The following is a 24584-nucleotide window of genomic DNA, read 5'->3' on the forward strand; positions in this document are numbered from 1 at the left end:
CAGCAACAATTAAAACATCAGTGTGTTATCACCATTATTCTCATCCTAAATCCAAAACACAGCACTATACCAGCTACTAGGAAGAAAATTAACTCTATCCCAGCTGAAACCAGGACAAATGGATAGAAGGATGGGTAGGGAAAACCTGGCTGGCTGGGCCAGCTCAAAAGAGTAGGAATGCTTGAGAAAAAAACAATGATAGATAGCAAAATTACAATATGTGTGATTCAAAAATGTTACAATAACACCAACATATAGGTATCAGAGGGCAGTGTATAAAGTGGCAATATACATCCATGAAATACATGGTAAATTTTCATCTAACTCATGCAGTCCTTAGATTATAGGCCTTAGTAATAACAAAATCAATAACAGAGCAAAGCACTAAACAGGCCCACAGGGCCCTGGGACTAGTAATCAGAGAGATGGATGTAAAGCAATCAGTTTTGTGGTCAGAAGCTAAAGTTTGAGCATCTGCAGATCAACATCATTTTGGAGGATCTCCCTCAGATGCAAAGCTATTGCCTATTCCACCAACACTAAGCTATCCCACCCGCTCAGCATATAAACAATTAACATGCTGCAGAATTTCACTCATGGCAAAGTCCAACTATACCACAGCAAGCAGATGCCAAGAAGAGGACCACAGACTGTATACAAAAACCACATTCATGGCTGCAACTATCCAAAATAACACCAAAAATAAACAACACAGAGATAGCAAAATAAGCATGATGCATCAAAGCATCGTGGACATATCTGCTGTCTCCTAATGCTTGCTTCTACCTTTGTCAAACATCCTGCTGTACCTTGTCTCTTTTTTGCTCTTTTAAGCTGACAGGCATGTTGCTGACAAGTGGTAGAGGTGAGCATCCTAAAAAATCTGAACTCTGGCAGACCTACAAGGAAATTATTTTATCCTGAAGAATTAGCTTATGCATTCTCATCCATTCTGATTTCTCACACCATTGCTTATTTTGATATGTGCACTTTCCTGTATGGTCAGGCGGGTTCTCAGTTTAAATTGCATATGGCAAGGCAATAATTAGGCACCACGAGTACAGAAGCAAGAATTCACTGCAATAGGTGAGTCCTTTCTGAATTTCTCACTAGGGCATATGCATCCTGGGTATTCCTACACAATGATCTTAACTTCAGCAAGTCCAATTATACTCAAGTGTGTGAACTGTGAACAGAATTTTCAAAGTACAAGAGAACCTTTCAGGTTTTCAAATAGTTCACAACCTGATCTCTGGAAATGTATTCCTATGAATGAATGTTATCTGAATGCATATAAACAGATTTCAACTTAAAGAGAGATTGTAAAGCTGACTGTTTGCTGTGCATTATTTGTTGTACTCCACTAGTCACCTAAGCCCTATGCATCTAAGCATAGTTTACAGCTGCTACTATCTCATACCATTCCCTGGAAAGCAGTGAGCATTCTCAGCCATACACAGCGAGCAGACGGGGCTTAGGATGAGTAACACACCAAGGTTACTCTCTGTAGGTCAGTGATATGGAAACAGGAATAAAGCCAATTTCTTTTGCTAGTATGAGACCATCTTTTCCCTCCCTGGGATGCAAAGCTTTAATTTCCAACAAAAGTCTGGCTTTTCATCATTTAGACTCTGGTTCAAGAAAGCCCCAAAGTTTACTGAGCAGCAGTGGAACGACATGCTTAAACATTTGGCTGAATCAGGGCCTCTGTGATTATATTTTAACAGAGTTTTTTATCAAAGAACCTAAAAAAAAAAAAAAATCCCCACAAGTAAAAAAGATCTCTTCTTACTTGTGGCTTACTGGTTTTCAGTAGATAACCGCTTGGTTCCAACAACAATTTAAAAGAAAAAAGGCTAAGATACAATCAGTGTAAAAGCAATTAGCCAAATTATTTAATGGATTAATATAAATTACATTGTTTAATTACAAGATCAAATGAAATAATACTGGTTTCAATTAGAGCAATTCAAACCAGTGGTGAAGCAAGGAAACCAACTGATTTTTTGAATGCTGCCTTCCAACTCTCTCCAAAAAAGGTTACATTAACTACATGAAGACATAAAAATCTACAGTAATGACAAATCACTATATGGATACTCTTGAATATAATTTTTCAGCTACTTAGCAATAATCACAAGGTGGGGGGGGAGAGAGAAACAGAGGAAGATGGAATCTCAGATCAGAACCAGATATTGGGTGGTTCCTACACAAAGACAGACCACTTCCTGTATATGTTTATGCCACTTAGCTTTAAAACTAAATTACTGTTGGATTTGTAACCAACCCACCTCACTGACCTTTTCTCCTGTGCTTCTTTCCCCACACCGCATTGTCCTCCTCTTGGTCCTTTTACACAGCATAAGGGTGCTCATTTTCAAGTGTTGTTCACCAAGTCTGATATCTCGGTCTCTAACTCCTTGCCTTATCCATCCTACTGGTCATTCTTCTCCAGTTTCTGTATCAATCTCCCCTCCTCCCCCCTGCCCCTATCTGCATTTATCTCTGTAACTGTGTTATTTAGTGTGGCTCTGTGCATGAAAAATGCTACAAAGTGAGGTCTTTTATCAAGGCTATTCTTCATGAGGGGAAATATCAAATTTTCTGCAGCCTAAACTAGCCCAGTCTAGCAAGAAGCTGCATGCCCCCCAGCTCATGTGCCCCACTGGCGCTCCAATGCACCGCTTCAGCGAGGGCTCCAGACAACAGCGGGCTGCCACAACACCACCCCAGAACAAGCTGGGTGAGCTCTCCTTCCAAATGCACTCATGCCTATATCCACATGCCCTTCACTGCTGCTGGTCTGCACACCACTTCTCCTGCCTGAATATAACCATCACCAGCCACACACAACACGTACGCCACCCCCACTTCTCTCCCAGGCCACTCAGTTTAGCTGCAGTGATGAGAAGGAACAAGGCAGACAGCCTGGTTTTGGGGCTCTCCTCCTGCTCCCCTCTGCTGCTGCTCTTACCACAGACTGTCTCTGTCCTCTAAGGAAAAGTACTGCTAGAGCTATCTAGACCTGAGCCACAGAAACCTCATGACAAGCGTGACTCTGCCTGCACCCCAGAACAAGGGATTCTGCATTTAGGCTGTGCAGAAGGAAGCACCTGACTGATCAGTATTTTGTGTGCCACTTTGAAGCACTCTGCAGAGCCCGGGTCCTTGGCCCAGCACAGCTTGCTTCCTACCCTTTCAACATTACCGCACTGGTTGTACCATCACAACCTGTCCTCCCACCCGTTAACTAGGGATGCAAAAGAAATTCCAGTGCAACCCAGGCTAAAAATGAATGCACCCATCACAAGAAGAAGCTTAAATCGTTACCTGCCTAATGCATTTGTAGAAAGGAACAGTTACAGCACCTGAGAAATAAATATCACGCATACATAACGAACAGCATGACCTTCACTATGGTCCTGCTTGCTGAAATTAAGGATACCATCTCAGAAATCTCATGACATTTTCTGCCCCAACAAACTTCCAAAACAAAAGACAAAATAAAACATGGGTAAGGAAGAAGGAAAGTGAAGAGCTGCTGTGGCCAAGCTGATGGAGGCCACCAGAGCTGGGTCCAGGGCTCTGACAGCCAGCTCCCAACTGCTTGGCACTGACATCGCAAAGCATACAGGTTTAACAAGTTGGATTTTCCTCTACAGATAACAGCAACCCAAATAAGAAAAAATGTAACTAACTCTCTGTTGAGGATTTTAATTCACCAAGATGTAACAAAATGCCAAACAGCACAACACATTTTCCTATTGCTTTCCAATACATTTCAAGAACTATCTTCCTTTAAAGCCACCATCTGTATTAGCAAAGCAGATTGACTGCAGCGTTGTTTTGGCAAGAGTTGGCACCGCAGCTCGTGAGCGCTGGATTCACTCCTCATTTTAAAGGCATTAACAATTTTTGAATGGGTCATAGGCACTATCAGGGATAGTTCAGAACTTTGTTTCGTACAGGACAGTTCTTGGCTTGTTCATGGGCTGGATGTGAAATGAATTCAAAAGGTGTTTAAAAAGCAAATGTATCATTTGACTCCAGGAGTCAGTGGAGATATTTTTCCAGTCGGTTTGTGGCTTGAAAACTTCATATTAAGCTTGTTAAGCATATCTAAAATATAATCAAATACATTTAAAACAAACAACCCTCATATCTAAATATTAATTTCTCCTTTATCCAGTGCTGTCTCCCTCATTATTTGGGCTTCTGTTTTGGAGGCAGAGGGGGTGGGGGTGCAAGAGGGAAATCAGAAATAGAGCAAGCAAAACATCTCCAGATGGACTAAGCTAACAGGAATTATGCTAACTTGCCCCTGTGAACCTGTATGTTGTGTTGGTTTTGCTCCGCTGTTTGTGTCCACAACAACCTAATGATGTTGCTTTACAGAAATCCCTGCACAGCCAGTAGCAGAAACCAATGCTGCTGGTTTCAGCTCCTGAGCTCTGCAGGCAAAAAAAATCTCAAGTTTGAGCTCACTGCAGCTCTAATTAAAAATAAAGTACGGATGACTCATTTCAGTGCTTATTGTTAATGGTTAAGCTACTGGAAGAAGCCCTACCAGAACTCCTCCTGACCAAACTAACTCATGTGCTAGGTCTAGCAGCGAGTGCATTTTGTCGAGAGCAGGAGTACTGGTCACAGGTTAACAAGGACCATTTGGGGACCTATAGCCAGAAAAATTATTTGCAATATATTAAAACAGAGGTCTACACTGAGGGAGGAAAGGAGCAAATAAACATACACATACAGTGTAATTACAGCCATTTCTTCTTGCATGGGAGGATATTTTCACCCACTGGTTCCAGCCCAAAGGTGAAGTGCTGTTTCCACTGCAGTGAAAATGAAAGCAACAGCAGTGGGGTTGCATAGATGTCTATTTTTGTGCCGTGCTCTACTAAAAAAGAGCAGGACTTACTGGATCTGATATTCACTTTCACTGTAACCCTTTTATCTCTGCTGTTAAACTGGGAGGAAATTATGTTTGATGCAGGTCTATGTTCCAAATACTTTACCAGTATATCACTGTGGATCCTGCTTTTGCTGGCACTCCTTATTTCAGCTTCCTATCAAAAGCTGAAAAAGTTATACCATTATCAAAGCTATAAAAGCATGGGTTTCTATTATATCTACAGTGCAGTTACCTGAGCCAACGGTAAGTGAACTACCTCATATATCAGAAACAACACAACAGCATTAGTACAGACCTCCACACATGCTAATCTACCCTGAAATTCACCCTCTGCAGTAACTCAGGAATAGCTCTCAGGAAAGGCAACTCTACAGCCGACAGTCAAGCCAGCTGATTTACTCTTAGCTTCATCATCTCTATGCTGCACTACACCATCTACAATACAGACCTTTATCATCACACACAAATACAACCTCATCATGTCTAGAATGCGTATAACTACACTGGTGAAAATTTGGGGTGCCCATTTTAAGGATTTTTTCTGTCATAATGACATTGTTAAATGAGTTTACCATAAGTAAAGTTTCCTTCATGTATCTGGTTTCTTCAGGTATTCATTCCTCTAGTGTGACTCGGGTGTTACACATCAAGCTCTCAGTCTTTATTTTAAAAAATCCCGAGAACAATAATCCAGTACCTGACAGTTTATCACCGTCATAGTTCAATGTTATGATCTACTACTAGAGAATGCATTAGTCGATTTATATTTTATATTCTATTCCTCATAAGGGCTTCAAAGATATTTTGGTAACACTGTCCCTTCATAGATGGTATTGGTTGAGAGAGAAAACATTTCCAACATGATCAAGAGTTACAGAGTGGGCTAACTATAGCAGAACCTATTGTATTAACAAGACAAGATTTGTTTTAAGTTCAATGGAAAAAAGACACCTTTGAATTTGAGAAGTTAAAGGGTGTTGCATTGCCTAGGCACAATAGGATAAGTTAATGATGAAGTTTCAGTTTTTTAGGTTTCAGCCTGTCACTAATAGGTATATTTTAACGAGATACGTGGGGATTTAGGGGAACAACTCCCATTAATGTTAATGGGATTCACATAGCTAAATCCCTGTGCTAGAAATGTTTCTTCTAGTGTGTCTTTAATATAGCCTCTGTGTGTGCACACACACACGCACACGTGTGTGTGCATGTCTAGTTAATGGTTAAATGTATAAATAGGAACATTACACTTCCAAGCGTTACTGTTTCACTCCATGATATATGACTAAAATGGAAGTAAAATATGGGTCCTGGAAGAGTGATTTTTTGACAGCACTGGGTAAATCTGCTCTGAAGGTTTGGCAGGAATGCGGACATCACATCAGTTGCACACTTGTGGGCTCATAGGCTTGAGATCTGCATCCCTTATGTCCTTTGCTGTGTCTTAAGGCAGGGTGACTTTTGTACAGTCACTGCTCTACTTCCAACAGGATACCTGGCAAAGGAGGGCTATTGAAAACCTGGTCAGTGGTACCTGGGAGCAATGCATATTGAACTGGTGAGAAAATCTGCTAAATGGCTGTATGCCCTGCTGATCTGGCGCTGAGAAGCTGTGGGCTCCTTGGGTAGCGATCTATGTGGAACTTGGATTGCTACTGGGAGAAAGCTTGGCCGATACACTGAAGAGCTAGTATACGTGCACATGGCTACTATAGCAGCAGTAAATGAATTTCAACAGCTCTGTAAAGAGTTTTCTGAATAAAAGAGAGAGTTTAATTTTAGAAACATGAAGTACTCTCATATTATTACCCTCCAGGTGGTAGGCGATAGATGCAGGAAGCAGCCAACCTAAAAGAGACACCACAAGAAAGGAAGCACGATTATCTGAGGGGCCAAGCAGCACCTTGAAACAGAGCAAACAGACTGCATCAAAAGGAGTGACCACCAGGATGCTGGATTTTCAGAAGTAAACCTGAGGGCACAGCAGAACTGAGACTTGAATCAGTACAGAGAGCTGAACACTGAGGGATGAAAAGGAAAACAGAAAGTTAAAACTTTTTTTTCCCTTACCATTTCATCAGTGAAAAAGAATTAGGAGCAAGTAAAACTCAGGCATCAAAAATAACATCTAAAACACTGGAACACCAGATAGAGGTATTTGATGAGAAGCATCAGCCAAAACAGAATGAGACTATGCAGAGGCGATAGGGTTTACCCATGAAAAAAAGAAAGAACAAATTTTACACTCAGAGCTGAAAGCAGTGGTGTGCACATGTAATCTTGGAGACCTATATGATCTTCTAGATAGTGAGTGGTTTAAAAACACGATATGTCTTTTGAGCTTACAAGAAAGATTCACAGGGGAAAGAAGTGTTAGCCTATGCCTCCAGACGACAAGGACAGCTGAACAGGCCCCCAAAAATGCAAAGCAATAACAAGTACTAGAGCATAAGGAGGTCGTAGTTTCTAGCAGAGACAAGGACCAAGAAATACAGGGTCCATGACCTAAGACACAGAATATGGAAAGCAAAAGAAATACAATGTATGCCCATGGTGAGTTTGGAAAACAGAATTCTGTGCCCCAATGACAGAGGCATCCCAGGAAGAAAAAGTAAACGTACATGCACTGATTATGGTTACAGAGATTTCCAATAAGAACTAAGACATCTACTGAGGTCTGTAGCACATTTTGAAAAAAAATACTAGGGTATGTGATCTTAAGAAAAGGCTATCGGCCATGCTGCTGCCCTGTTTGTGACTATTACGTGATCAGTGACCAACTTGCTTTCATCTGTATGAAGCCAGTGGTAATTTAATTCCTGAAGCACTGACAAGCATCAGTCTTGAGATTAAACAATGGGGTCAACAGAAGAATAATCACCTGCAAACTGAGAATTCAAAAAAAAAAAGAAACAGTATCTCTGTTTTAGAGGGACTTCTGTCCCACTTGTGAACATGGGACTATCAAACAATGCCCAGGCTGAAAGAAATGAAAGGCATTTGGTCATTTATAGACAGGTCCATTTCTCTTTCAGGCTCTCTGCATGCCTCTCTGAAGCAGGTACCCTCGTTACATCCAGAGAATTTAAAAAGTAAATTGAATCTAGACTGAGAGAATGTTTTTATCACAATTTGTGCACAACTAGCAGTGGCATCAGTCCTGAGAGATGCCTCTGACGGTTGGTGTGATACAAACAAGTCAATAATGAAATAATGTTTTAAAATAAATCAGGTACCTACTGCCCAGAAAGTTTGCCATTATCCCTCTAATCTGTCTGTCTTTTAACACTGAATGTGAGGAACAAAAAGGTCATTCTTTGTGGCTCTAAACCCAGCAGAGAGGGGCTCAAGCCTAGACCTGCCATAACACCCAGGTAAGCGACCCAGCTACTGGGATATAATATTCCCCCGCACTACTTGTGCTGTACTATTCTGCATAATTTATTAAATATGAACTGAGTAATGAAAGAAGTTACTCTGCAGCCTGATGATTAGGGCAGTGAAACACAGAAAGAGAAAGACACACATGTTAAATTTCTGACTCGAAACACAGCCATTTAACCTGCCGCTCCTGCATGCTGGCTGGGTGTGCTACCCACCAACCTGTCCTGTGGGAGCAGTAATTGCTATAGCACCTTGTTAGTGTTACCTGCCAATGATTTTAGCAATATTACTGGAGTAGCACATGTTCTCCAGAAGCCTAAATTTACCTTGATAATGCATGCTTTTAGTATAAAGATTTACAAAATGGATTCAGACCTGTCTAAATCACCAAAGTGAAGGTATTTTGATCACTCAAAGTAAAAAAGATTCCCTTTTGTTTTACTTTGCTGGTTCCTTCTGCAAACTTCAATTTTGATTTGAGTGCCATATTCATTTTGATAACAGATCACTCTTCTACTTTCATATCTCGCTGCCAAATGGGACTCACCTGTTATCTCTGATTGCAGGCAATTCAAACTTAAAGCAAGCCTGTCTATCAACTACTGTTTTAACAGCTGATTAATTAGGGCTACAGGGATCCTGTGGAGGGCTTTATCTGAAGAGCAGCTCAACCATTAGTAGAAGAAACTTCCTTGTACACTCCTAGCTCAGATAACAAAGTAAGATAATAGGTCACAATCCTCCTCCAGCTAATACAAATAGAGGCACTCCCTCTTATCCTAACACAAGTCAAACAAATCCCCATGATATAGTACTATAGTGCTGAATTCGCCAATGTTTCTGAAAATGAGTAGAAAACAGACACCTAAATCACACATTGTTAACCAAAAATGTTACTATCAAGGATGAATTGCCTGCTTCTCTTCCTTTTCCCTTCTTTCTTTTTCTTCTCTCTCTTTTTTTTTCTTTTTTCTTTTTTTTAAACTAACATTCAAAGTAGCCAGTCCCTAAAGAAATACGAGGATGCACTGTGGTCCTGTAGCCATCCTGGGCTACCACTGCCAAATAATGAATTCTGTCTTTGCCTTACAAATATTTTAACTCACTCCTTAATATTCTTTCAGATGATGATTGGTGATCCAGATGATACAAAATTCACCATTCTTTCAGTGTTTATTCCTTTTACTTAAATTAATTCCATCCACATTTCTGTATCTGGCCTGTGAACAGCCCTTATCTTTTCCTATGATTTTGGAACCCTACAGACCTGTGTAAGGCAGGTCCATACGTACAATGCATTAATATGCAGAACTCAGTTGTGCAAGGCATTGTTTTAGTATGCTCTTGAAGCCAAAACATAAGTTGGCTCCAACAGTGATTCAACAAATTAATGTAAAGAAAGGCCTATCAAGTATTAATGACATGCTGGATCAGTGGCAACCTGCATCTCAGGAACTCTTTAAATCCTTGGCTTCCAGAATGTGGCTTCCCTAAGAATCCACTACCAGCCATCCTCATGGAAGGCAGTATCAGGGAAGATGGGCTTTTTGCCTGGCTCAGAAGGCCTGGTTTTATATCAAGGGCCTGATCCAAAGTCCACTGACATTAGTAAGAACTCTTCTACTGATTCTAAAGGACTTGAAAACAGAATCTTATAGACAGCATTCAGCATTCTGCCGCTCCCTATAGGGGCTTTACTTCTAGTTTAAAAAAAAACAAAACAAAACCAGCCCCCGCTTCCTCCCCCCCCCCAAAAAATCCCAACCAAAATTCAAAAAGCAAGAAACAAAAAGGCTGTAAACCTGCAAAAGCTTTTTTTTTCTTTTAATAGAGAGTCTGCATGAAGAACTCAGCATTTGCCCATTTCTGAAATTGCAGCCCATCAGCAATAAAAGTAGTATTTCTAGCAAGCTCAACATAAAATTTAATTGGCCATGGCCACAAAATCATATCTCATTATCAGTTAAGATTTCAATGCAGTTTTTTATGGTACTTTTCCAAGTTCCATCTGGATTGGCTGGCTTTCAAATGGCTGAAACCACATGATGTTTCTTCAGGATGCATCCCCAATTAAGTGAATCTACCCAATGCATTTGCAGATGCTACTCATTCTGTAGTTAGGTAGGTAAGTATTTTGCAGGCATCTGCAGGTGAGAGAAGGCACCAAAGGACTTGAAAGGTACTGCCACCTTCACCCAAAATCTTGAACAAAGATTAACATATCATTAGATCCTTATCAACAGGAAGATATTGCTATATTATAAGGAAAAGATAGTCCAGGGACGTATTTCCTGCAGAAGTAAATTTTGCAGCAGAGAACTGAACAGAAAAGAGAAGGAACAAATGCATCCATATCCTTGATAAGACATCTGCTTTTTTGAAAGTACTGTGTACTGAATGTCAGGACTTTTGATCTATTTCATGCATATTTTACCAATTAAATAAATGCCATATTAATCTTTTTAAAACAACCTTGCAATATCAGGCTGTTGGAATGATTTCTCAAGAAGATCTGAGATTTTAATGCTTGATTCACATATGTTACTGAAGACATTACCCTGGCAAGTTGAAGCAAGTGTAGAAATGCTAGCAAGGCTAAAGGAAGGCGGACAGTTCAGATCTCAGTCTCAGATGCCCAATATACCACCACTGTGATTCACTTGTTACTTTCACAAGCACAGCTTTTTTCCACATACCACGATGATGAATGAAGCACCAGCAAAGCCCCAGCTCCAGAGAGCCTAATTTCTGGCTAAGATCCTGTCCAGGTGTTTCCCACAGTTAGGTACCCCTGACCTAGAGGCGCTCAGTAGGAAACACCACACTTGCAGGGTACTAGGTAGCATTTGCATTACTGTTTCCACAGATCCCATAGGGCCAAATCCTATCCTCATAGGTCAACACAGACTTAACCTGGATCATCCTCCAAAAAGTGCATTGTGATTGAAATTATATTTTAAGTGATCTGTAACCATTATATACTTTAGTAAAAGATTGAGGTTCAGCTGGACAAAAATGTATTTCCTTTGTCTTTTTCAAGGGAAAAGGCCTCGCATATATTTTAGCACTTTGGAGAACTCCTTTCCCCAGAATCTGTGCCGGGGACTAATGACATATGGTATCTCTCCTAGATTTGCAAGTTGAAAAGAGAAGGAGAAGACCCCTTTCATTATAGCATAATAGCATGCTTGCAATAGTTCAATAGCTATAATGAAACATGACAACCCAGATCCGCTTCCAGTGATGTCTCGAGCCAGTGTCTGAATTGCACACTTTTGAACATGTGTCAAGTCACAACTAAATGCAAAATTCCTATACATTTGGGGGGGGGGAATCTTAATTTTCATATTTTGCAGTGATCAGCCATTTTCAAATCACCAGTTTCCATGAAACGTTTTAAATTGTTACTTGTTCTAAAGGAAATGTATTTTTTCCTTATTATCTTGGAATGCTTAAAAACATTTCCCTGAGCCCTGGCCCTGTAATCTGTGGCAGTGATCATTATATTTAAACAAAGAGCAAAACATACAGTCACAGATGAAGGGGAAAAAGCAGGAAAAAATAAAAAGATAAGAAAGAGCACTGTGCATTTGTCTCTTGTCCAACTGTAGGAAGTCTGAGTTTGGATCTGGCTGCTGAAGCCTGTCTTTAGGTGTGCTTCTTAGACACGTAAAATGCAAATATATATGGTACACCACAGTTTAAAAGTATACACATATATCAGATACCGAAATGCAAATCTGGATCCTGTTCTCAGTATTCTAAATTTAGATCCTATTCACTCAACTGCCATGGCTACATGGATCTACAACACTTTATACCAGCCAAGGCTTTTGACTCTGGGTTACTGGTTTGTTTTATACAGAACCACTTGCCTTGATATTTAAATATCATGATCTAGGCCACTCAAAAGTCACAAAATTTTCTTACTACTCACAAGATCTACAAAACAAGAAGTCCTGTGGCATCTTCATGATTGATTCTTTAAGGTTAATGTCCACTTGGAAACTACAAAGGTGAAAAATTTACCACTTTCATTAAATGAAAACTCAGACTGTCGTGTTAACACATGACTCCAGAAGTTATGACTTGAAGAGAAACACTAAGTATTTCCATAAACTCAGAGAGAAAAATATCCACAGCTGATGATACTGACTGTGCACCCACTGCAGGTCTCACACAGGCAAAAATCCAACTCAAGTCTCATGCAGACATATGAGAGAAATCCTGCGGAAACAGAGCAGGGTTGTATCTGATGAAAGACAAAGCAAACTCTTTCAGCTTGGCTCCTAAAACCCTGGGCTGAAGCCCAGACTTTGATGCTTCCTGGTTAAGAAGTGAAAATACTAAAAAAAAACCCAAACAAAACCCCTATAGATTAGCAGGACTGCTGTAAGTTAACCCATTTCAAATTGCTTGTAAGCAATGGGGTTCTTCCATGTTCCAAGCAGACTGTACACACACAGTGGACAGAGTCCAAATTCAACCATTTGCCAGCCTCATCTTCACTGTTAACTTTAATTAACGTAACAAAGGCCTCATCTAGTATTTCTCAAAAGTTGATTTTTCTTTTAAAAAAATTCTCTTTGCCCTCATTTTTTCCTCTTTCCACTAAAACACTCAAACCTTCTTAATACTCCTGTGGTGGCACTAATAGGATTCCATTATCCGACACATAGTGAGTCATCACAAAGAAACAGAAAACCTTGCTTTCCTATGCAGGAGTCAAGTATCTACTCCTTTGTAAGGTCTCAGCAAAAAGGTCTGTATTCAACTTAATTCCTCTCTTTATTGCTACGTTATAAAAATAGGGATGCTTGAAAAAAGTAAATAAACCAAGGTTGCACAAAAAGTCAACAAAAGTCACATAAACAGAAAACATATAGCTTGTTGCATTTTTCATTGCAAAGTCAACACCAGTTGGTCAAAGGTCCAAGGACTGTAGTAATTTTTTCAATCATACTAACCTGTGCTTTGATATTGTCCTAGGCCTGGATCTGTGATTTGAGTATAAAATGGAGAGTCCCTTGGACTATTTGGCTTTGCACTTATGCTTCAAAATTTACTTAAAGCTGAACACGAAAAGTGAAATTAGGGAAGAACTATTCAATTTAGAAATAACTTGCACAAAACCATTGAAACGCAAGCTCTGGAAAATGCAAAAAATTACATAAAATTTTAACCATTATTGTACTAATAGGGTCAAATTCTTATTTCAGTGACCTGGGTCCATCTGCTTTGATCTCCCCAAGGATTGCACGCATCTACCTAAGAATGGTACCAATAATTATATGTTACCTGTAAGCAAAATGAGTTGCAGTGAAAACAAACACCTGCGCTGTTCTCAGTTGATGGCTTACACATTCAAATGTATTTTACACCTTTTATTTCAGATTCTAACTTTCCTGCAAATTTGGAGTGATACTGCTGAAGACAATGAGGATTTCTATTGTTATAATGAAGGACAGAGTCTGTCCATAGAGATTTTTTTTTTAATAAAATCTTCAAACAGCCATTTTAAGTGAATTTCACAATGTCTTTACTCAAAAATGAGCTGTTCACTAACTGAAAGTAACAACCAAAAAGAAAAGTTAAGGGATAAAAAAAAAAAAAAAGGTTAAAACTGTAGGGACTGGGATATTTAATCATTGATAACACTGACTGAATTGTAAAGAGGCTCAAAAGAATGTGTATGTGAATGGAGATGTCAGATTAGCTTTCCTACTGGTTGGGATTTCAATAACCGACAGTAGATAAGATACAATTAGTATTCATATATTGAGGCCAGAGATTTGGAACCAGTTTTCAAAGTATTGTCTAGCCTTGAAAAAGTTTGAGCTGCTTTATTAAATTTTTACAAAATATATATTTTAATAAAATGCACTTTACTTCACAAGAGAAGAAAAATGTTGGATGATTGTCTTAATGTTTCAACCACCAGAAAACCAGCTGAGAAGCAATGATGTTTGAGAGTCCTGGAAACTGCATGACTGATCTATCAAGTCTTCCACTGTACTTGAAAGGTCCATGGGTCACAACCGCGGGAAGTCACACTTTGAGACCCAGCTATGAAGCTATTCGAATGGCCCGAAGATATATCCCACATCAAATGGCTGACCTCCTGCACTTGCATACTGCAGGTCAGCTTACACTTTTTAGCCGGAGGCCCTTGCTGATTCCCTTTCGTAATACCCTGGAACAAAGAAACACACTCTCAACTTTCTGGGAAGTCTCCCTGGGTTACCTAGAACTCAGCTCAGCAGAACCGAGCGCAGCAGCTCTCTTACAAACAAGTTCATCTCTTTCAAATAGAGGCAATAACACGGTGCATGCAAATGCTAACTGCTTCCCACCTAAGTTTTTAGAGTCCACCGAAAACAATTTCTCCAAATGGAGCTTCTGACTGCCTTTAATAACTTCTGTTCCAAACTTTGCATCATAAAAGCACTACAGATTATTTGGCTTTGTAGAGGTAAAACGATGACTTGCATAAATAAATGTTTCTAAAAAGCTATCAGGTCGCCCTTTAGCCCTCGGCTGTTAAAATGGACTTACCAGCAGAACTAGCAGTAACACAGCCAGCTTTCTACAGATAAACAATCCAGTATGTAAAAATTCTGATAAAACAGAAAACTGTGCCACTATATGTCATATAACCCACACAGTTAATCAATTAGATGTAATTATCTTTATTCAAACATTAGAGCTTCATTTACTTTTCAGATTTCTTTGGTCTCTCCAGAAATGTTCACTGCAGGGAAAAATGGTACTCAAAGTTTATGCAATGTACATTTGATGAAAAATTCTAGAATTTTATTGAAAAAACTGTAGAACTATTAATGCTATCTTCCACTTGTGGAATATAGCACTGCTGTATGGTTTTAGCTAGCTACATTGATGTGTGGGACTACATTCTCCAACCTTACATCAACATAATATTGAATACTTGCAGAGCACTGGATTCTACAAAATACAAAAATATCACAAGTGGTTTAAAACATTCATTAATAGTATTATTTAGTAATATTATTCATTAGTGTTTTCCTGGATTAGTTTCAGTCTACGTTAAACAAGTGTGGTTACTTTGATGAATTTATTGCCTCTAAAAATAAAACATAATAAACTATGTGATTCTGTTAACTGTTCATAGCAGAACAGTACGATACATCATCAAATGCAGAAAATGTAAATACGTAAAGATCATGTCCTCAAAGCTTTCAAATGCCCTCAGCTTGGTGGATTCTTTGGTTTAGTAGAAAGAATAAACTTTACTGGGTTTTTTTTAGCTTTTTTTTTTTTTTGGCATGAGATGGTGTAATCTATCTCCAGTATATTAAAGCTTCACAGTTTAGGATTCACTTTTTAGGGCCATCTAGCCTCCTGCCTAAGTCAGGTTTAAAAAAAAATACAAACAATAAAAGGCAGCAATTTATCTACAGAGGCACTATCATCAAGGGGAAAAAAACAAAGCAAAACAAAACCCAAATCCAAAACACCAGAGCATGTGTAAATACTAAATCGGCATTCAGACAAAACTGTTTTATTAGGCATTAAAACATTGACTCAGAAATAGAAACAAAACCAATGCATAAGAAAACTATTTGGATTTAATTTTCACTTCATCTATTCCATATGAAAATTAGGTAAATTGCTACAGAATTACAAAACTTGGCTTTCCTCCATTTCATATAAATGGACTGATTTGAAGAGAAATTGCATTGTCTGTGAGTTTATTACATTTATTTTTCTCTTATGTAGGACATGTTTGCATCAAGCAGTTATGAACTGACTGAATCTCTCTCCTCTGCCTCTTAGCAAGGACAAGTACAGAGAAACCACCACTCCTGAAGCACACAGATATATGTAACTGGATTCTTAGTTAAGAGAAGAATCCCACAGAAAGTTTTTTGCATTTTATCCCACTGAAAACCAAACTTTTAAGTTCACTTTTCAACTGTAAATTTTTCAATTTGGGATTTGTGTTTTGTTTTTTCTTTCTCCAAATATAGGTCAAAAAAGTTCTTGCAGTTCACTTTAGCAGACCCTGGTTATCCAGCTCTCCTGGGCTGCTTCCAATCTCAGGGACCCCAAAGCATCTTCAGAAAGGATATGGTAGCTGACTTAAGAGATTACTTCATCCACCTCTGAAGCTCATCATCTCAACTGTGAAAAAGCACCAACTTCCATAAGAGCAAGATAAAGCACTGCACAGGACCCTCAGGATCACAATAAGGAAACACACTTGTCAAATACAGATAAGTAGAAGTTAGAGAAACCCTGCAAGTTAAGTCCAAGTATTGGGAAGATTTTCCAATTCAAGTCACTGATCCATCATTATAATTTGCTTGGAAAGAGGTTGCTTTCCAAATGCTCCTTGAAAATACCAGTTTTTTACCATCTACAGCTGAAATCCTGTGAAAACAATTACTTGGAAAAAAAATCTACAAATGTACAGGATTTGTGAAGATAATGTTGGTGGCACTACACTGCCACTCATAACACCGCGTCCCTGATGAGAGACTGTACCAGGCAGCGCCAGCTACTTGGCCCATGGCTCGACTCCCAGCAAAAGCCATGCAATTCCTACTGCGGGGACATCCCCTCTCTGAGCAACCAGGGAACCACACCACTGGAAACTGCCTGCATATATCAAAAGAGAAAATCTTGTTCTGGTTATTTCAAACTGGGGGAAAAAAAAATCAGCCTGCACTCACACCTAGGAAAAAGAATTGAAAAGAACTCTGTATGCGTGTACACACACACATTAGCTATTAAAAATATGGGTGTGCTTAGCAGTTGAATAGCCCTCTTCTATTTGGAGTTTTTTTTAAATACAATTCCCAAAGCTTAGTCCACATCATTAATGCCATGAAAAGTGAGGCTACTGTGTGGCTTCAAAGCATAATCTTTTTGCAGAAAAGTAGACATCTGCTGCATTCATTTTACTGCAGAGGTTTTTATAGAAAGAAATTAAATAGGAGAGAGGCATGTAGAGGGAAGGTGGTTTTTTTTTTTTTAATGTACAGGAAAGAGTTCTGCCCTCACGTTAATAATATAGCAATCAGTAAAAGAGCACTGGGACAGGCAAGCTGGGCTTTGCTCTCCACTTTGGTGGGTCACATTAGCTTATTCAGGAGAGCCGTTTTGGTGCTGTGGCCAGCCTGCAGCCCTGGGAACCAGCACTCTGCTCCTCTCTCACAGTTCCTCTGTGCCTGACTTCGGTGAAAGAGTCTGGTTTAGAGAAAGCTATTAACTAAAAACATTTTTATTAACTAGTTTCATACAGGCAGAAGTGGACCTGGGAGCAATCACACGCATAGGGAGGCTGGTGATCCGAGCAGGACACTACACAGGCAGCTAAAGGGTTGCAAAGAGCAGTAACTTTTTTGTCTGCTTCCTCAACAATCAGGACAAGGCACACAACTTCAGCCTCACTCTTCTTCCCTTTCTCCTCTACACTGTGGTCTGTTGCCCCCTCCTTAGACCATAAGTCCTTCAGGGCAGGCTGTTCACCATCCTGTGCTTGCACAGGGCCTGGAGAGGGCTCAGCTGGAGTGCCCCAGCTGGAGTGCCCCAGTGCAGCTACAATACCACAGGTCCATACTTGTAACTGCAGTGTTAGGGCCTCATCCCTCTTCTCTGCTGCCATTGAAGTCACCTCCTGTTGATGTCACTAGGATTTTAATGCTAAGGATGTAGCTGTTAGTCAGCCAAGGCAGATATATGCTTATCAAAGTATCTGAGCTACTGTGCTTAGAGCCACTGACAGACTTCTATTGTTCTGCTGCTTACAAACTGAAAAGCAGGAGAGAAGACACTGCAGCTGCCCATGCATAAAAGGGGATTTTCTCAGGGATACACCGACGGGACATTCTTCCATTGCTTTTCCCCACAGATCATTTGTCGCTCAGCAATATTACATAACTCTGCAGTAGCTGTGGTTTCCAAAAACAACATTCCAGGAGACTGCATCACCCTGGACAAGAAAGCAAAAATGAGTGTATGGTTTTCCTTAGCCCTGAAATTCAATGCATGAACACAAAAAGGTGATGATTATTGATTTCAGAGTCATATAATATAATCAGAGGTCTGGAAAACATGTCAGAAGGTAGAACTGAGGTTGCTTTTCAAGAGAGGACACGGACACAGAAGATCACCTTCAAATGCATTTGAAGTTGCTGTAGACCAGGAGAGGACAGTGTGTTCTCCATGCCAGGACAGAGAGACCAGGTAGTAATGGCAGCAGCAGTAAGGAAAGAGCCAGGTTAAACCTTAGGGAACAAACCCTGCTGGTGAGATCAGCAAAGTACTGACCCAAATTGCCTGGGTGTTGCAGAGCCTCCACTACAACAGGGCTTCAAGAAGAGTATGGACAAACAACACCTAGGAACAACGTAAATACAGTTGCCTCCTTTGAGGCTGATGGACAGACCAGATGTCTTGAACATACTAATGCTACTACACAAAATCATCAAACCTTAGATTCACCTCCTTGCTTGCTTTCCCTTCCCTCACTTCTTTTGCTTACCCCAAGAACATCTACTAAACAAGTAAATGTTCCAAGGCTCCCCAGGCTCACAAAGAAACACTGCTAACCTGGAGAAATTTAACCTATTGCAACCACCTGGGTCTCAGGAAAAGCAAGATACAAACCTTTTAATTGCTTTGACTGTTTTGATGTTAGCAAGATATTTTTTAAAATAACTCATTCCAAGAGAAAGATATTTGCCAGTATGCTGTGACTATGATTTCTATACAACAATCAATCCCTTGGATTATTTTGCCTCCTTGAGAACAATTGCAGCTCAATCATTTACCAGACAACAGATGATGTAATTTCTCTTAAATCAACAAGAAGATGGTGAGATTCAGAGTCAGCTTCAACCTGATTGAAAATGTTTTAGAGGCACAAACTGACAGTACAAATACTCTGAGTTCAGAAAGTTGAGGTGGAGACCAATGAATGAAAAAAATCAAGCTGCACAAGAAGTTACTCCTCCTTACAACACAACCGCTGCTCCAGGTCTAATAAGGCAAAATGATGAGCTGAAGTATACCACTACCAGGAAAATATCCCAAAGTATTTCTCGAATTAACCAATATTGCCCTCAAAAGAAAAAAAAAATTATCGTATATATTTTTATACCAGATAAATATTGAATTTCTTTACCATCCTGCCTCTAGAATAAGGCTCAGATTTCCAGATCTTTTACTATGACTCTGATGGACAGATTTTCAAAACAGCTGCGTGCTTGTTAAGTAGGATGAGGGATATTGAAAAGCTAGTGCTTATTATGTGATATTTAAATGACAAACTTTTGAATTAGAAAAAAAGAGGATGTGCTTTTATATTAGAGCTTTCTCAGACAGACACAAGGAAGCATTAACGTCCATTGCTCTGCTTGACTATCACTTTCTGTGTTAAAGTCTCTAGTGCCTGCTCTAGAATAAGACGCACCCCACATTTTTAGTCTTCAAGCAACATCACTTTAATTTTCATTTTAATCTTTTGCAGCAAAACAAAACCTGCATCTTATTGTAAGTAATATAATTTATTTATACTTGATATCATTTGAAAAAGTGATGACACACCAACAGCTCAAGCATGAAGCATTTTTAATTCTTCAGATGAAGTGACAGACGATTATCAAATAACATTTACTTAATACTTAAATATTATCTAAAAAAAAATCTATTCCTTTTAAAATGCATATGAAACAAACGAAAGAAAATTCTTCTTTCTCTCTATTTTCTGTGGCCTTCCTGGGTTTGGAGGATACCCGGGGTGACAGGTCACATAGTCATAGAAACTTGAGCAATCAGTCCATCCCATTGTGTGAAACATTTTCTGCAATGTATTGCTTGTTTCTTGCCAAGACTCTTACCAGTCACTGTTTTCATCACTCGCCTTGTGTTTATCCATCTCCTAATTAATTACTCTCCCTGACAAGCTCTTTCTTGCCCAATAATTTGCTTTTTTTTTCCCCCATCTGGTACCATCTACAAGTGATAACAATTTTCTAAACATCCAATAAATTGGGCTTTAATTACTCAATCTGCTTTTTAAACATTTGCAGTTGCTCAGGTGTGCCAACATTAAAAAAAAAATTCAAATGTCTAGTACAGTAATTCTGAAGTTAGGCATCACAACTCAAATGGGGCCACAGAACTTACCAATGGGGTCACCCACAGGATGAAAATGTAGGGTAAAAGTCTAAAATGGCATCGGAAGTAGGAAAGTCTGGAAACTGCCTATGTACCATAATCCCCATGTTCAAACATAATCCATGTGGCCAAAAACCCCATATCCTCATTTTCAAGCTGTGTGTTGGGTTTTTTTTAATCCTAAAGTCTGACATAGGTCTGGTAAAGTGAAACATTTTCACCAGGAAAATCCTAATCTCATGATGGTAGAATCCAAAAAGCTCTTCTGAGGCCTTTAGAGTCTGTTCAAACTTTTGGCATATTCCCCAGTTCCGTCAGCTCTCTCATGTATCCACAAAGATTTTGTAAAGTTCACTTGTTGGTTACAGAATTTAGCAATCATGCTGCTTCTTCAGTGGCATCACAGTAAGAACAGATTGTGGGGTTTTGTTTTTGCAGAGAGGGACTGGGTGGGAAATAGATTTTTGTTAATACAAGGTTTTGGCTGGGAGCCTTTTGTTTTGGCTTTTTTCCAGCAGAAAAATGCCGTTTGGCATCTGAGAACAGGGTTGCTCTTCACCAATTCGGCTCCTCCCATAAGTAACTATAAACCTTAATTGTTTTACTTCCAAATAAGTTCCAAGGAATCTTTCTCCTCCACCAATGAGCTGGAGATGACAGCACGTGTGAATGCAGGGAATTGAATCTACTGGACACGTGGTTTGTCTTACCCAATTTGTAGTTGAAAATTGAATTAATATGTGGGTGTTAAAATAAATTTTTTATGCAAATATTCATCCTCTAAGAAAAAGGAGATATTTAATACCCTTTTTATGTGGTAGAATTGATGAGATTTTGGATACAGAACAACCAATTTTTGAAGCTCCACAGATTCCAGAATTGTCTATCTTGATAATGTCAAAGACACAGCACGGCACTACCTTCCCTTTACATCAGTCCATGTAGCTAGAGTAATTCACAGGTCAACTGAATTCTGATAAACAAAATATTTATTTTAATATCCATCTATTATTAAAATCACCTCCTTTTAGAATAAAAATGCAAATTAATTTCCAATTTAAGTAAACACTTCTTTTGATCTCCATATAGACAGTGCCTGTTGTCTGGACTGAGAATTAACATTATCTAAGTGTAGGAGTAATACTTTTAACTTGCTTTTTGCAAAATAAAACATAGTTGGAGGGGATTGGGATTTTTTTTTCTTCAGTATAGTGTGGTTTTGTCTGTAAAAATCCACTGAATAAGTATCACCACTTGTCTGTTACCAATTTACAGATGTAGTCATCTATAAAAACCCCAGAAACCTAAGAAACAAAACCAAAAGTAATCCTCCCCTCTCCCCCAAAATCCATGAAAAAAACGGAGTAAAAAAGAAATGAAACACTTTATTAAAACATTTTCTCTCAGAATGAATAGGGAAAGACTGTTTATAGAAATATTCAAAATTATATTACTTCTGCTACACTTCATCTTTAAAATGCTCTCTGTGACTGATTAAGTTCCTTTGACAGAAATGTTTATTTCAACACTTACTGTATCAGACAAGAGAAATTCCTATGTATGGTGAGCCTTCATCTTTTATAACAAATTTAGTAGTGGACCTTAATACTGTGCCACTATTAAAAACACAGTGATTGCGCATTAAAAGGTCATGCTCATTTTCTAAGCTTTCCCTGTAGAAAACATGCATTTCTACTGTATCTGCACTGTAACTTTAGGGCTGCATTCACTACAATTTTCTGAGCTGTGTGGATATAATCTTCCTTTTTGTTTACTTGTCAACAATATTAATGCTTTCTATTTTCAGCACTTTACTTTCTTCCTACTCTGAAGATATGTCAACAGGCAAAAAAGTACACTTAGTACTTGAATATGTAATGCAGCTTCATCTTTAACTCTAGGCATATTTGTCATTATTCAGAGGTTAAGAATTTATACTTATAAATATACCAGCAGTATTTTCTGTATGCTAACTAAAGTATATGTGGCACATTTCTCACTTAAAAGTAGAAAATAAAATTTATTATCAATAAGTGTATGGGTATTATAAATATTTTCCAACCATTTGATTCTTTCCCCATATTTTTCCATGCCTTAAAGGACCCCAAAATTTGGCACTTTTAAACCAGGTAATCCCAGAAATGCTGAAAGATCAGTCTGATAAAGAATAGCTATTGCAGCGTGCAAAGTATACTGAAGCCCATTAGTGTGATGGTAAGTTGTAGCGCTCTTTCTATAAGCCTGAAAATATTTCACACAAGCTAAGTTAAAAGTTTCCATTAAACACTGTCAGCAGCAGAAGCCAATTCCCATAACACATCATTAATCTATGCGGTGTACCCCACTTTTTTCAGGAATGTGGCGTTTCATGACATTAGACAGAAAAAAATGACTAATTCAAGCTCTGAGATTTTTGCTGTACTCCTTTACAATGTCACTGTTTCACTACCGGCAATATAATCCATAGCGCAGAAATGCCAATAGTCTTTGGTTTGGCAAGGTCCTCATTTTTACTAGATCTTTATCAAATAGTATTACAACAAGTTGAACTCTTGGCAACATCTTCCGGAACTCTTGGGAATTTTAGCACTTCCCAATCAAAGAGTCCAGATAACTGACACACCATAATGCTTCAGGGCTATTTCTTGAACTGTGATACCTCACAGAACAGGATACTGGCATTTGGTCACAATGTCTTTTTTTGATATTTAAGATTGACACTTGCTGCAATTACCCTTTCCGCAAGATTCTGCTCCAGAGATGCGCAGCCTCTCAAATTACTGACAGTCCTGCCACAAACCTGACTTTGTTCTCTTAACCAACTACTCCCCGTGGCATTTCATTAAAGGGATATTTTGACTGAAAGCAGTACTGCCAAATACCTTTCTACTCATAAATTGGTTTGTCATTCCACTTCTGGCTGTCTTTGCTGAATGACATGCAGATTTGGAGGTAATCCAATTAACAAGTGGAGCAATTAATATCACAAACTATCTTCATGCTAACTTTCTGAGACAAAGGGTTAAACATTTTCCAGTGACATGAGATCTAAAGAGTATATTAACAATTCTTACATTCATGCAGCCTCTTCCACCACTAACTCTCTTCCAGCATCTTAAAAGCTGTGAGCTGTAGCCAGTCACTGTTTCTCATGGAATCCCCTCTGGGAAGTCAACAGGATTTTTGCATCTATACTCAGGTCAAAACTTATTTGTATGGAAGACAGAGATACTATCCTCATCTGCCTTAGGATGCAGCACCAGTTTAACAAGTAACAAGAAAGGACCAGCTTAAGTCAACGGAACTGAATTTTTTTTGTTCTTTCTGTTGGGGTGGTCAGTTCCAAAATACCAGTTTGGGCAAACTTCTGCCACTTTTCAAAATATTACTACTTCATCTCTTGAGAAGAGTTGAGGATATTATGCAAACATCTTGCATGAGTTCATTATTGGTCCAGTGTGTTTAATACTAGAATTCCTCTATAAGCTGAGAGAATGGTCCAAACTACAATGCAAGTTTCCTCCCACTGACTTTTCTGGAAGCTAAAGTCAAATCAAATATTAGTTGTGATAATTTTACAAAAGAAAGATTTTTGATTATTGAAATGTCTTCCCAGGGCAATTTTGTGCTTGCCTTGCTGTTATGATAAGCATCAAGGGAGAAAAAATCAGCTCCTTACAGAGGAGAAACTGTGTCATACCCACCTTTTAAAAGTGACTCTCCTAGGATCAAAGCAGAACCCAGTAAAAGCTTTAGAAAAACTGTGCTGTTTTACATCAGGGCTGAATTTAGCTCCAAATCTTTGGCTAAGACTTTCAAAGATAGCAAAAGAGACTGAAAAACAAGGACAACACAAGGTCACTATGATGGAATGAAAATAACTGATAAAAGCTTGCTTTTCTTTTTTTCCTTTTTTTTTTTTTTAAATGTTCAAAAGTTGTTGTTTAGTTAGTGAAAATGCTAATTTTAACTATATGGTGAGAAACAAGGAGTATAATAAGGCAGCGGCTCAACAGAACTGTGTGTTTGAGCAGAGACTGAAGGACAAACTCTTCAGAAAATCAGCTAAACAAACAAAAAGGAATCATTAAACCAGTTAGCTTCCCTAACTGTGGCT

Source organism: Gymnogyps californianus, chromosome 10, assembly GCF_018139145.2.
Source record: "Gymnogyps californianus isolate 813 chromosome 10, ASM1813914v2, whole genome shotgun sequence".
NCBI lineage: Eukaryota > Metazoa > Chordata > Aves > Accipitriformes > Cathartidae > Gymnogyps > Gymnogyps californianus.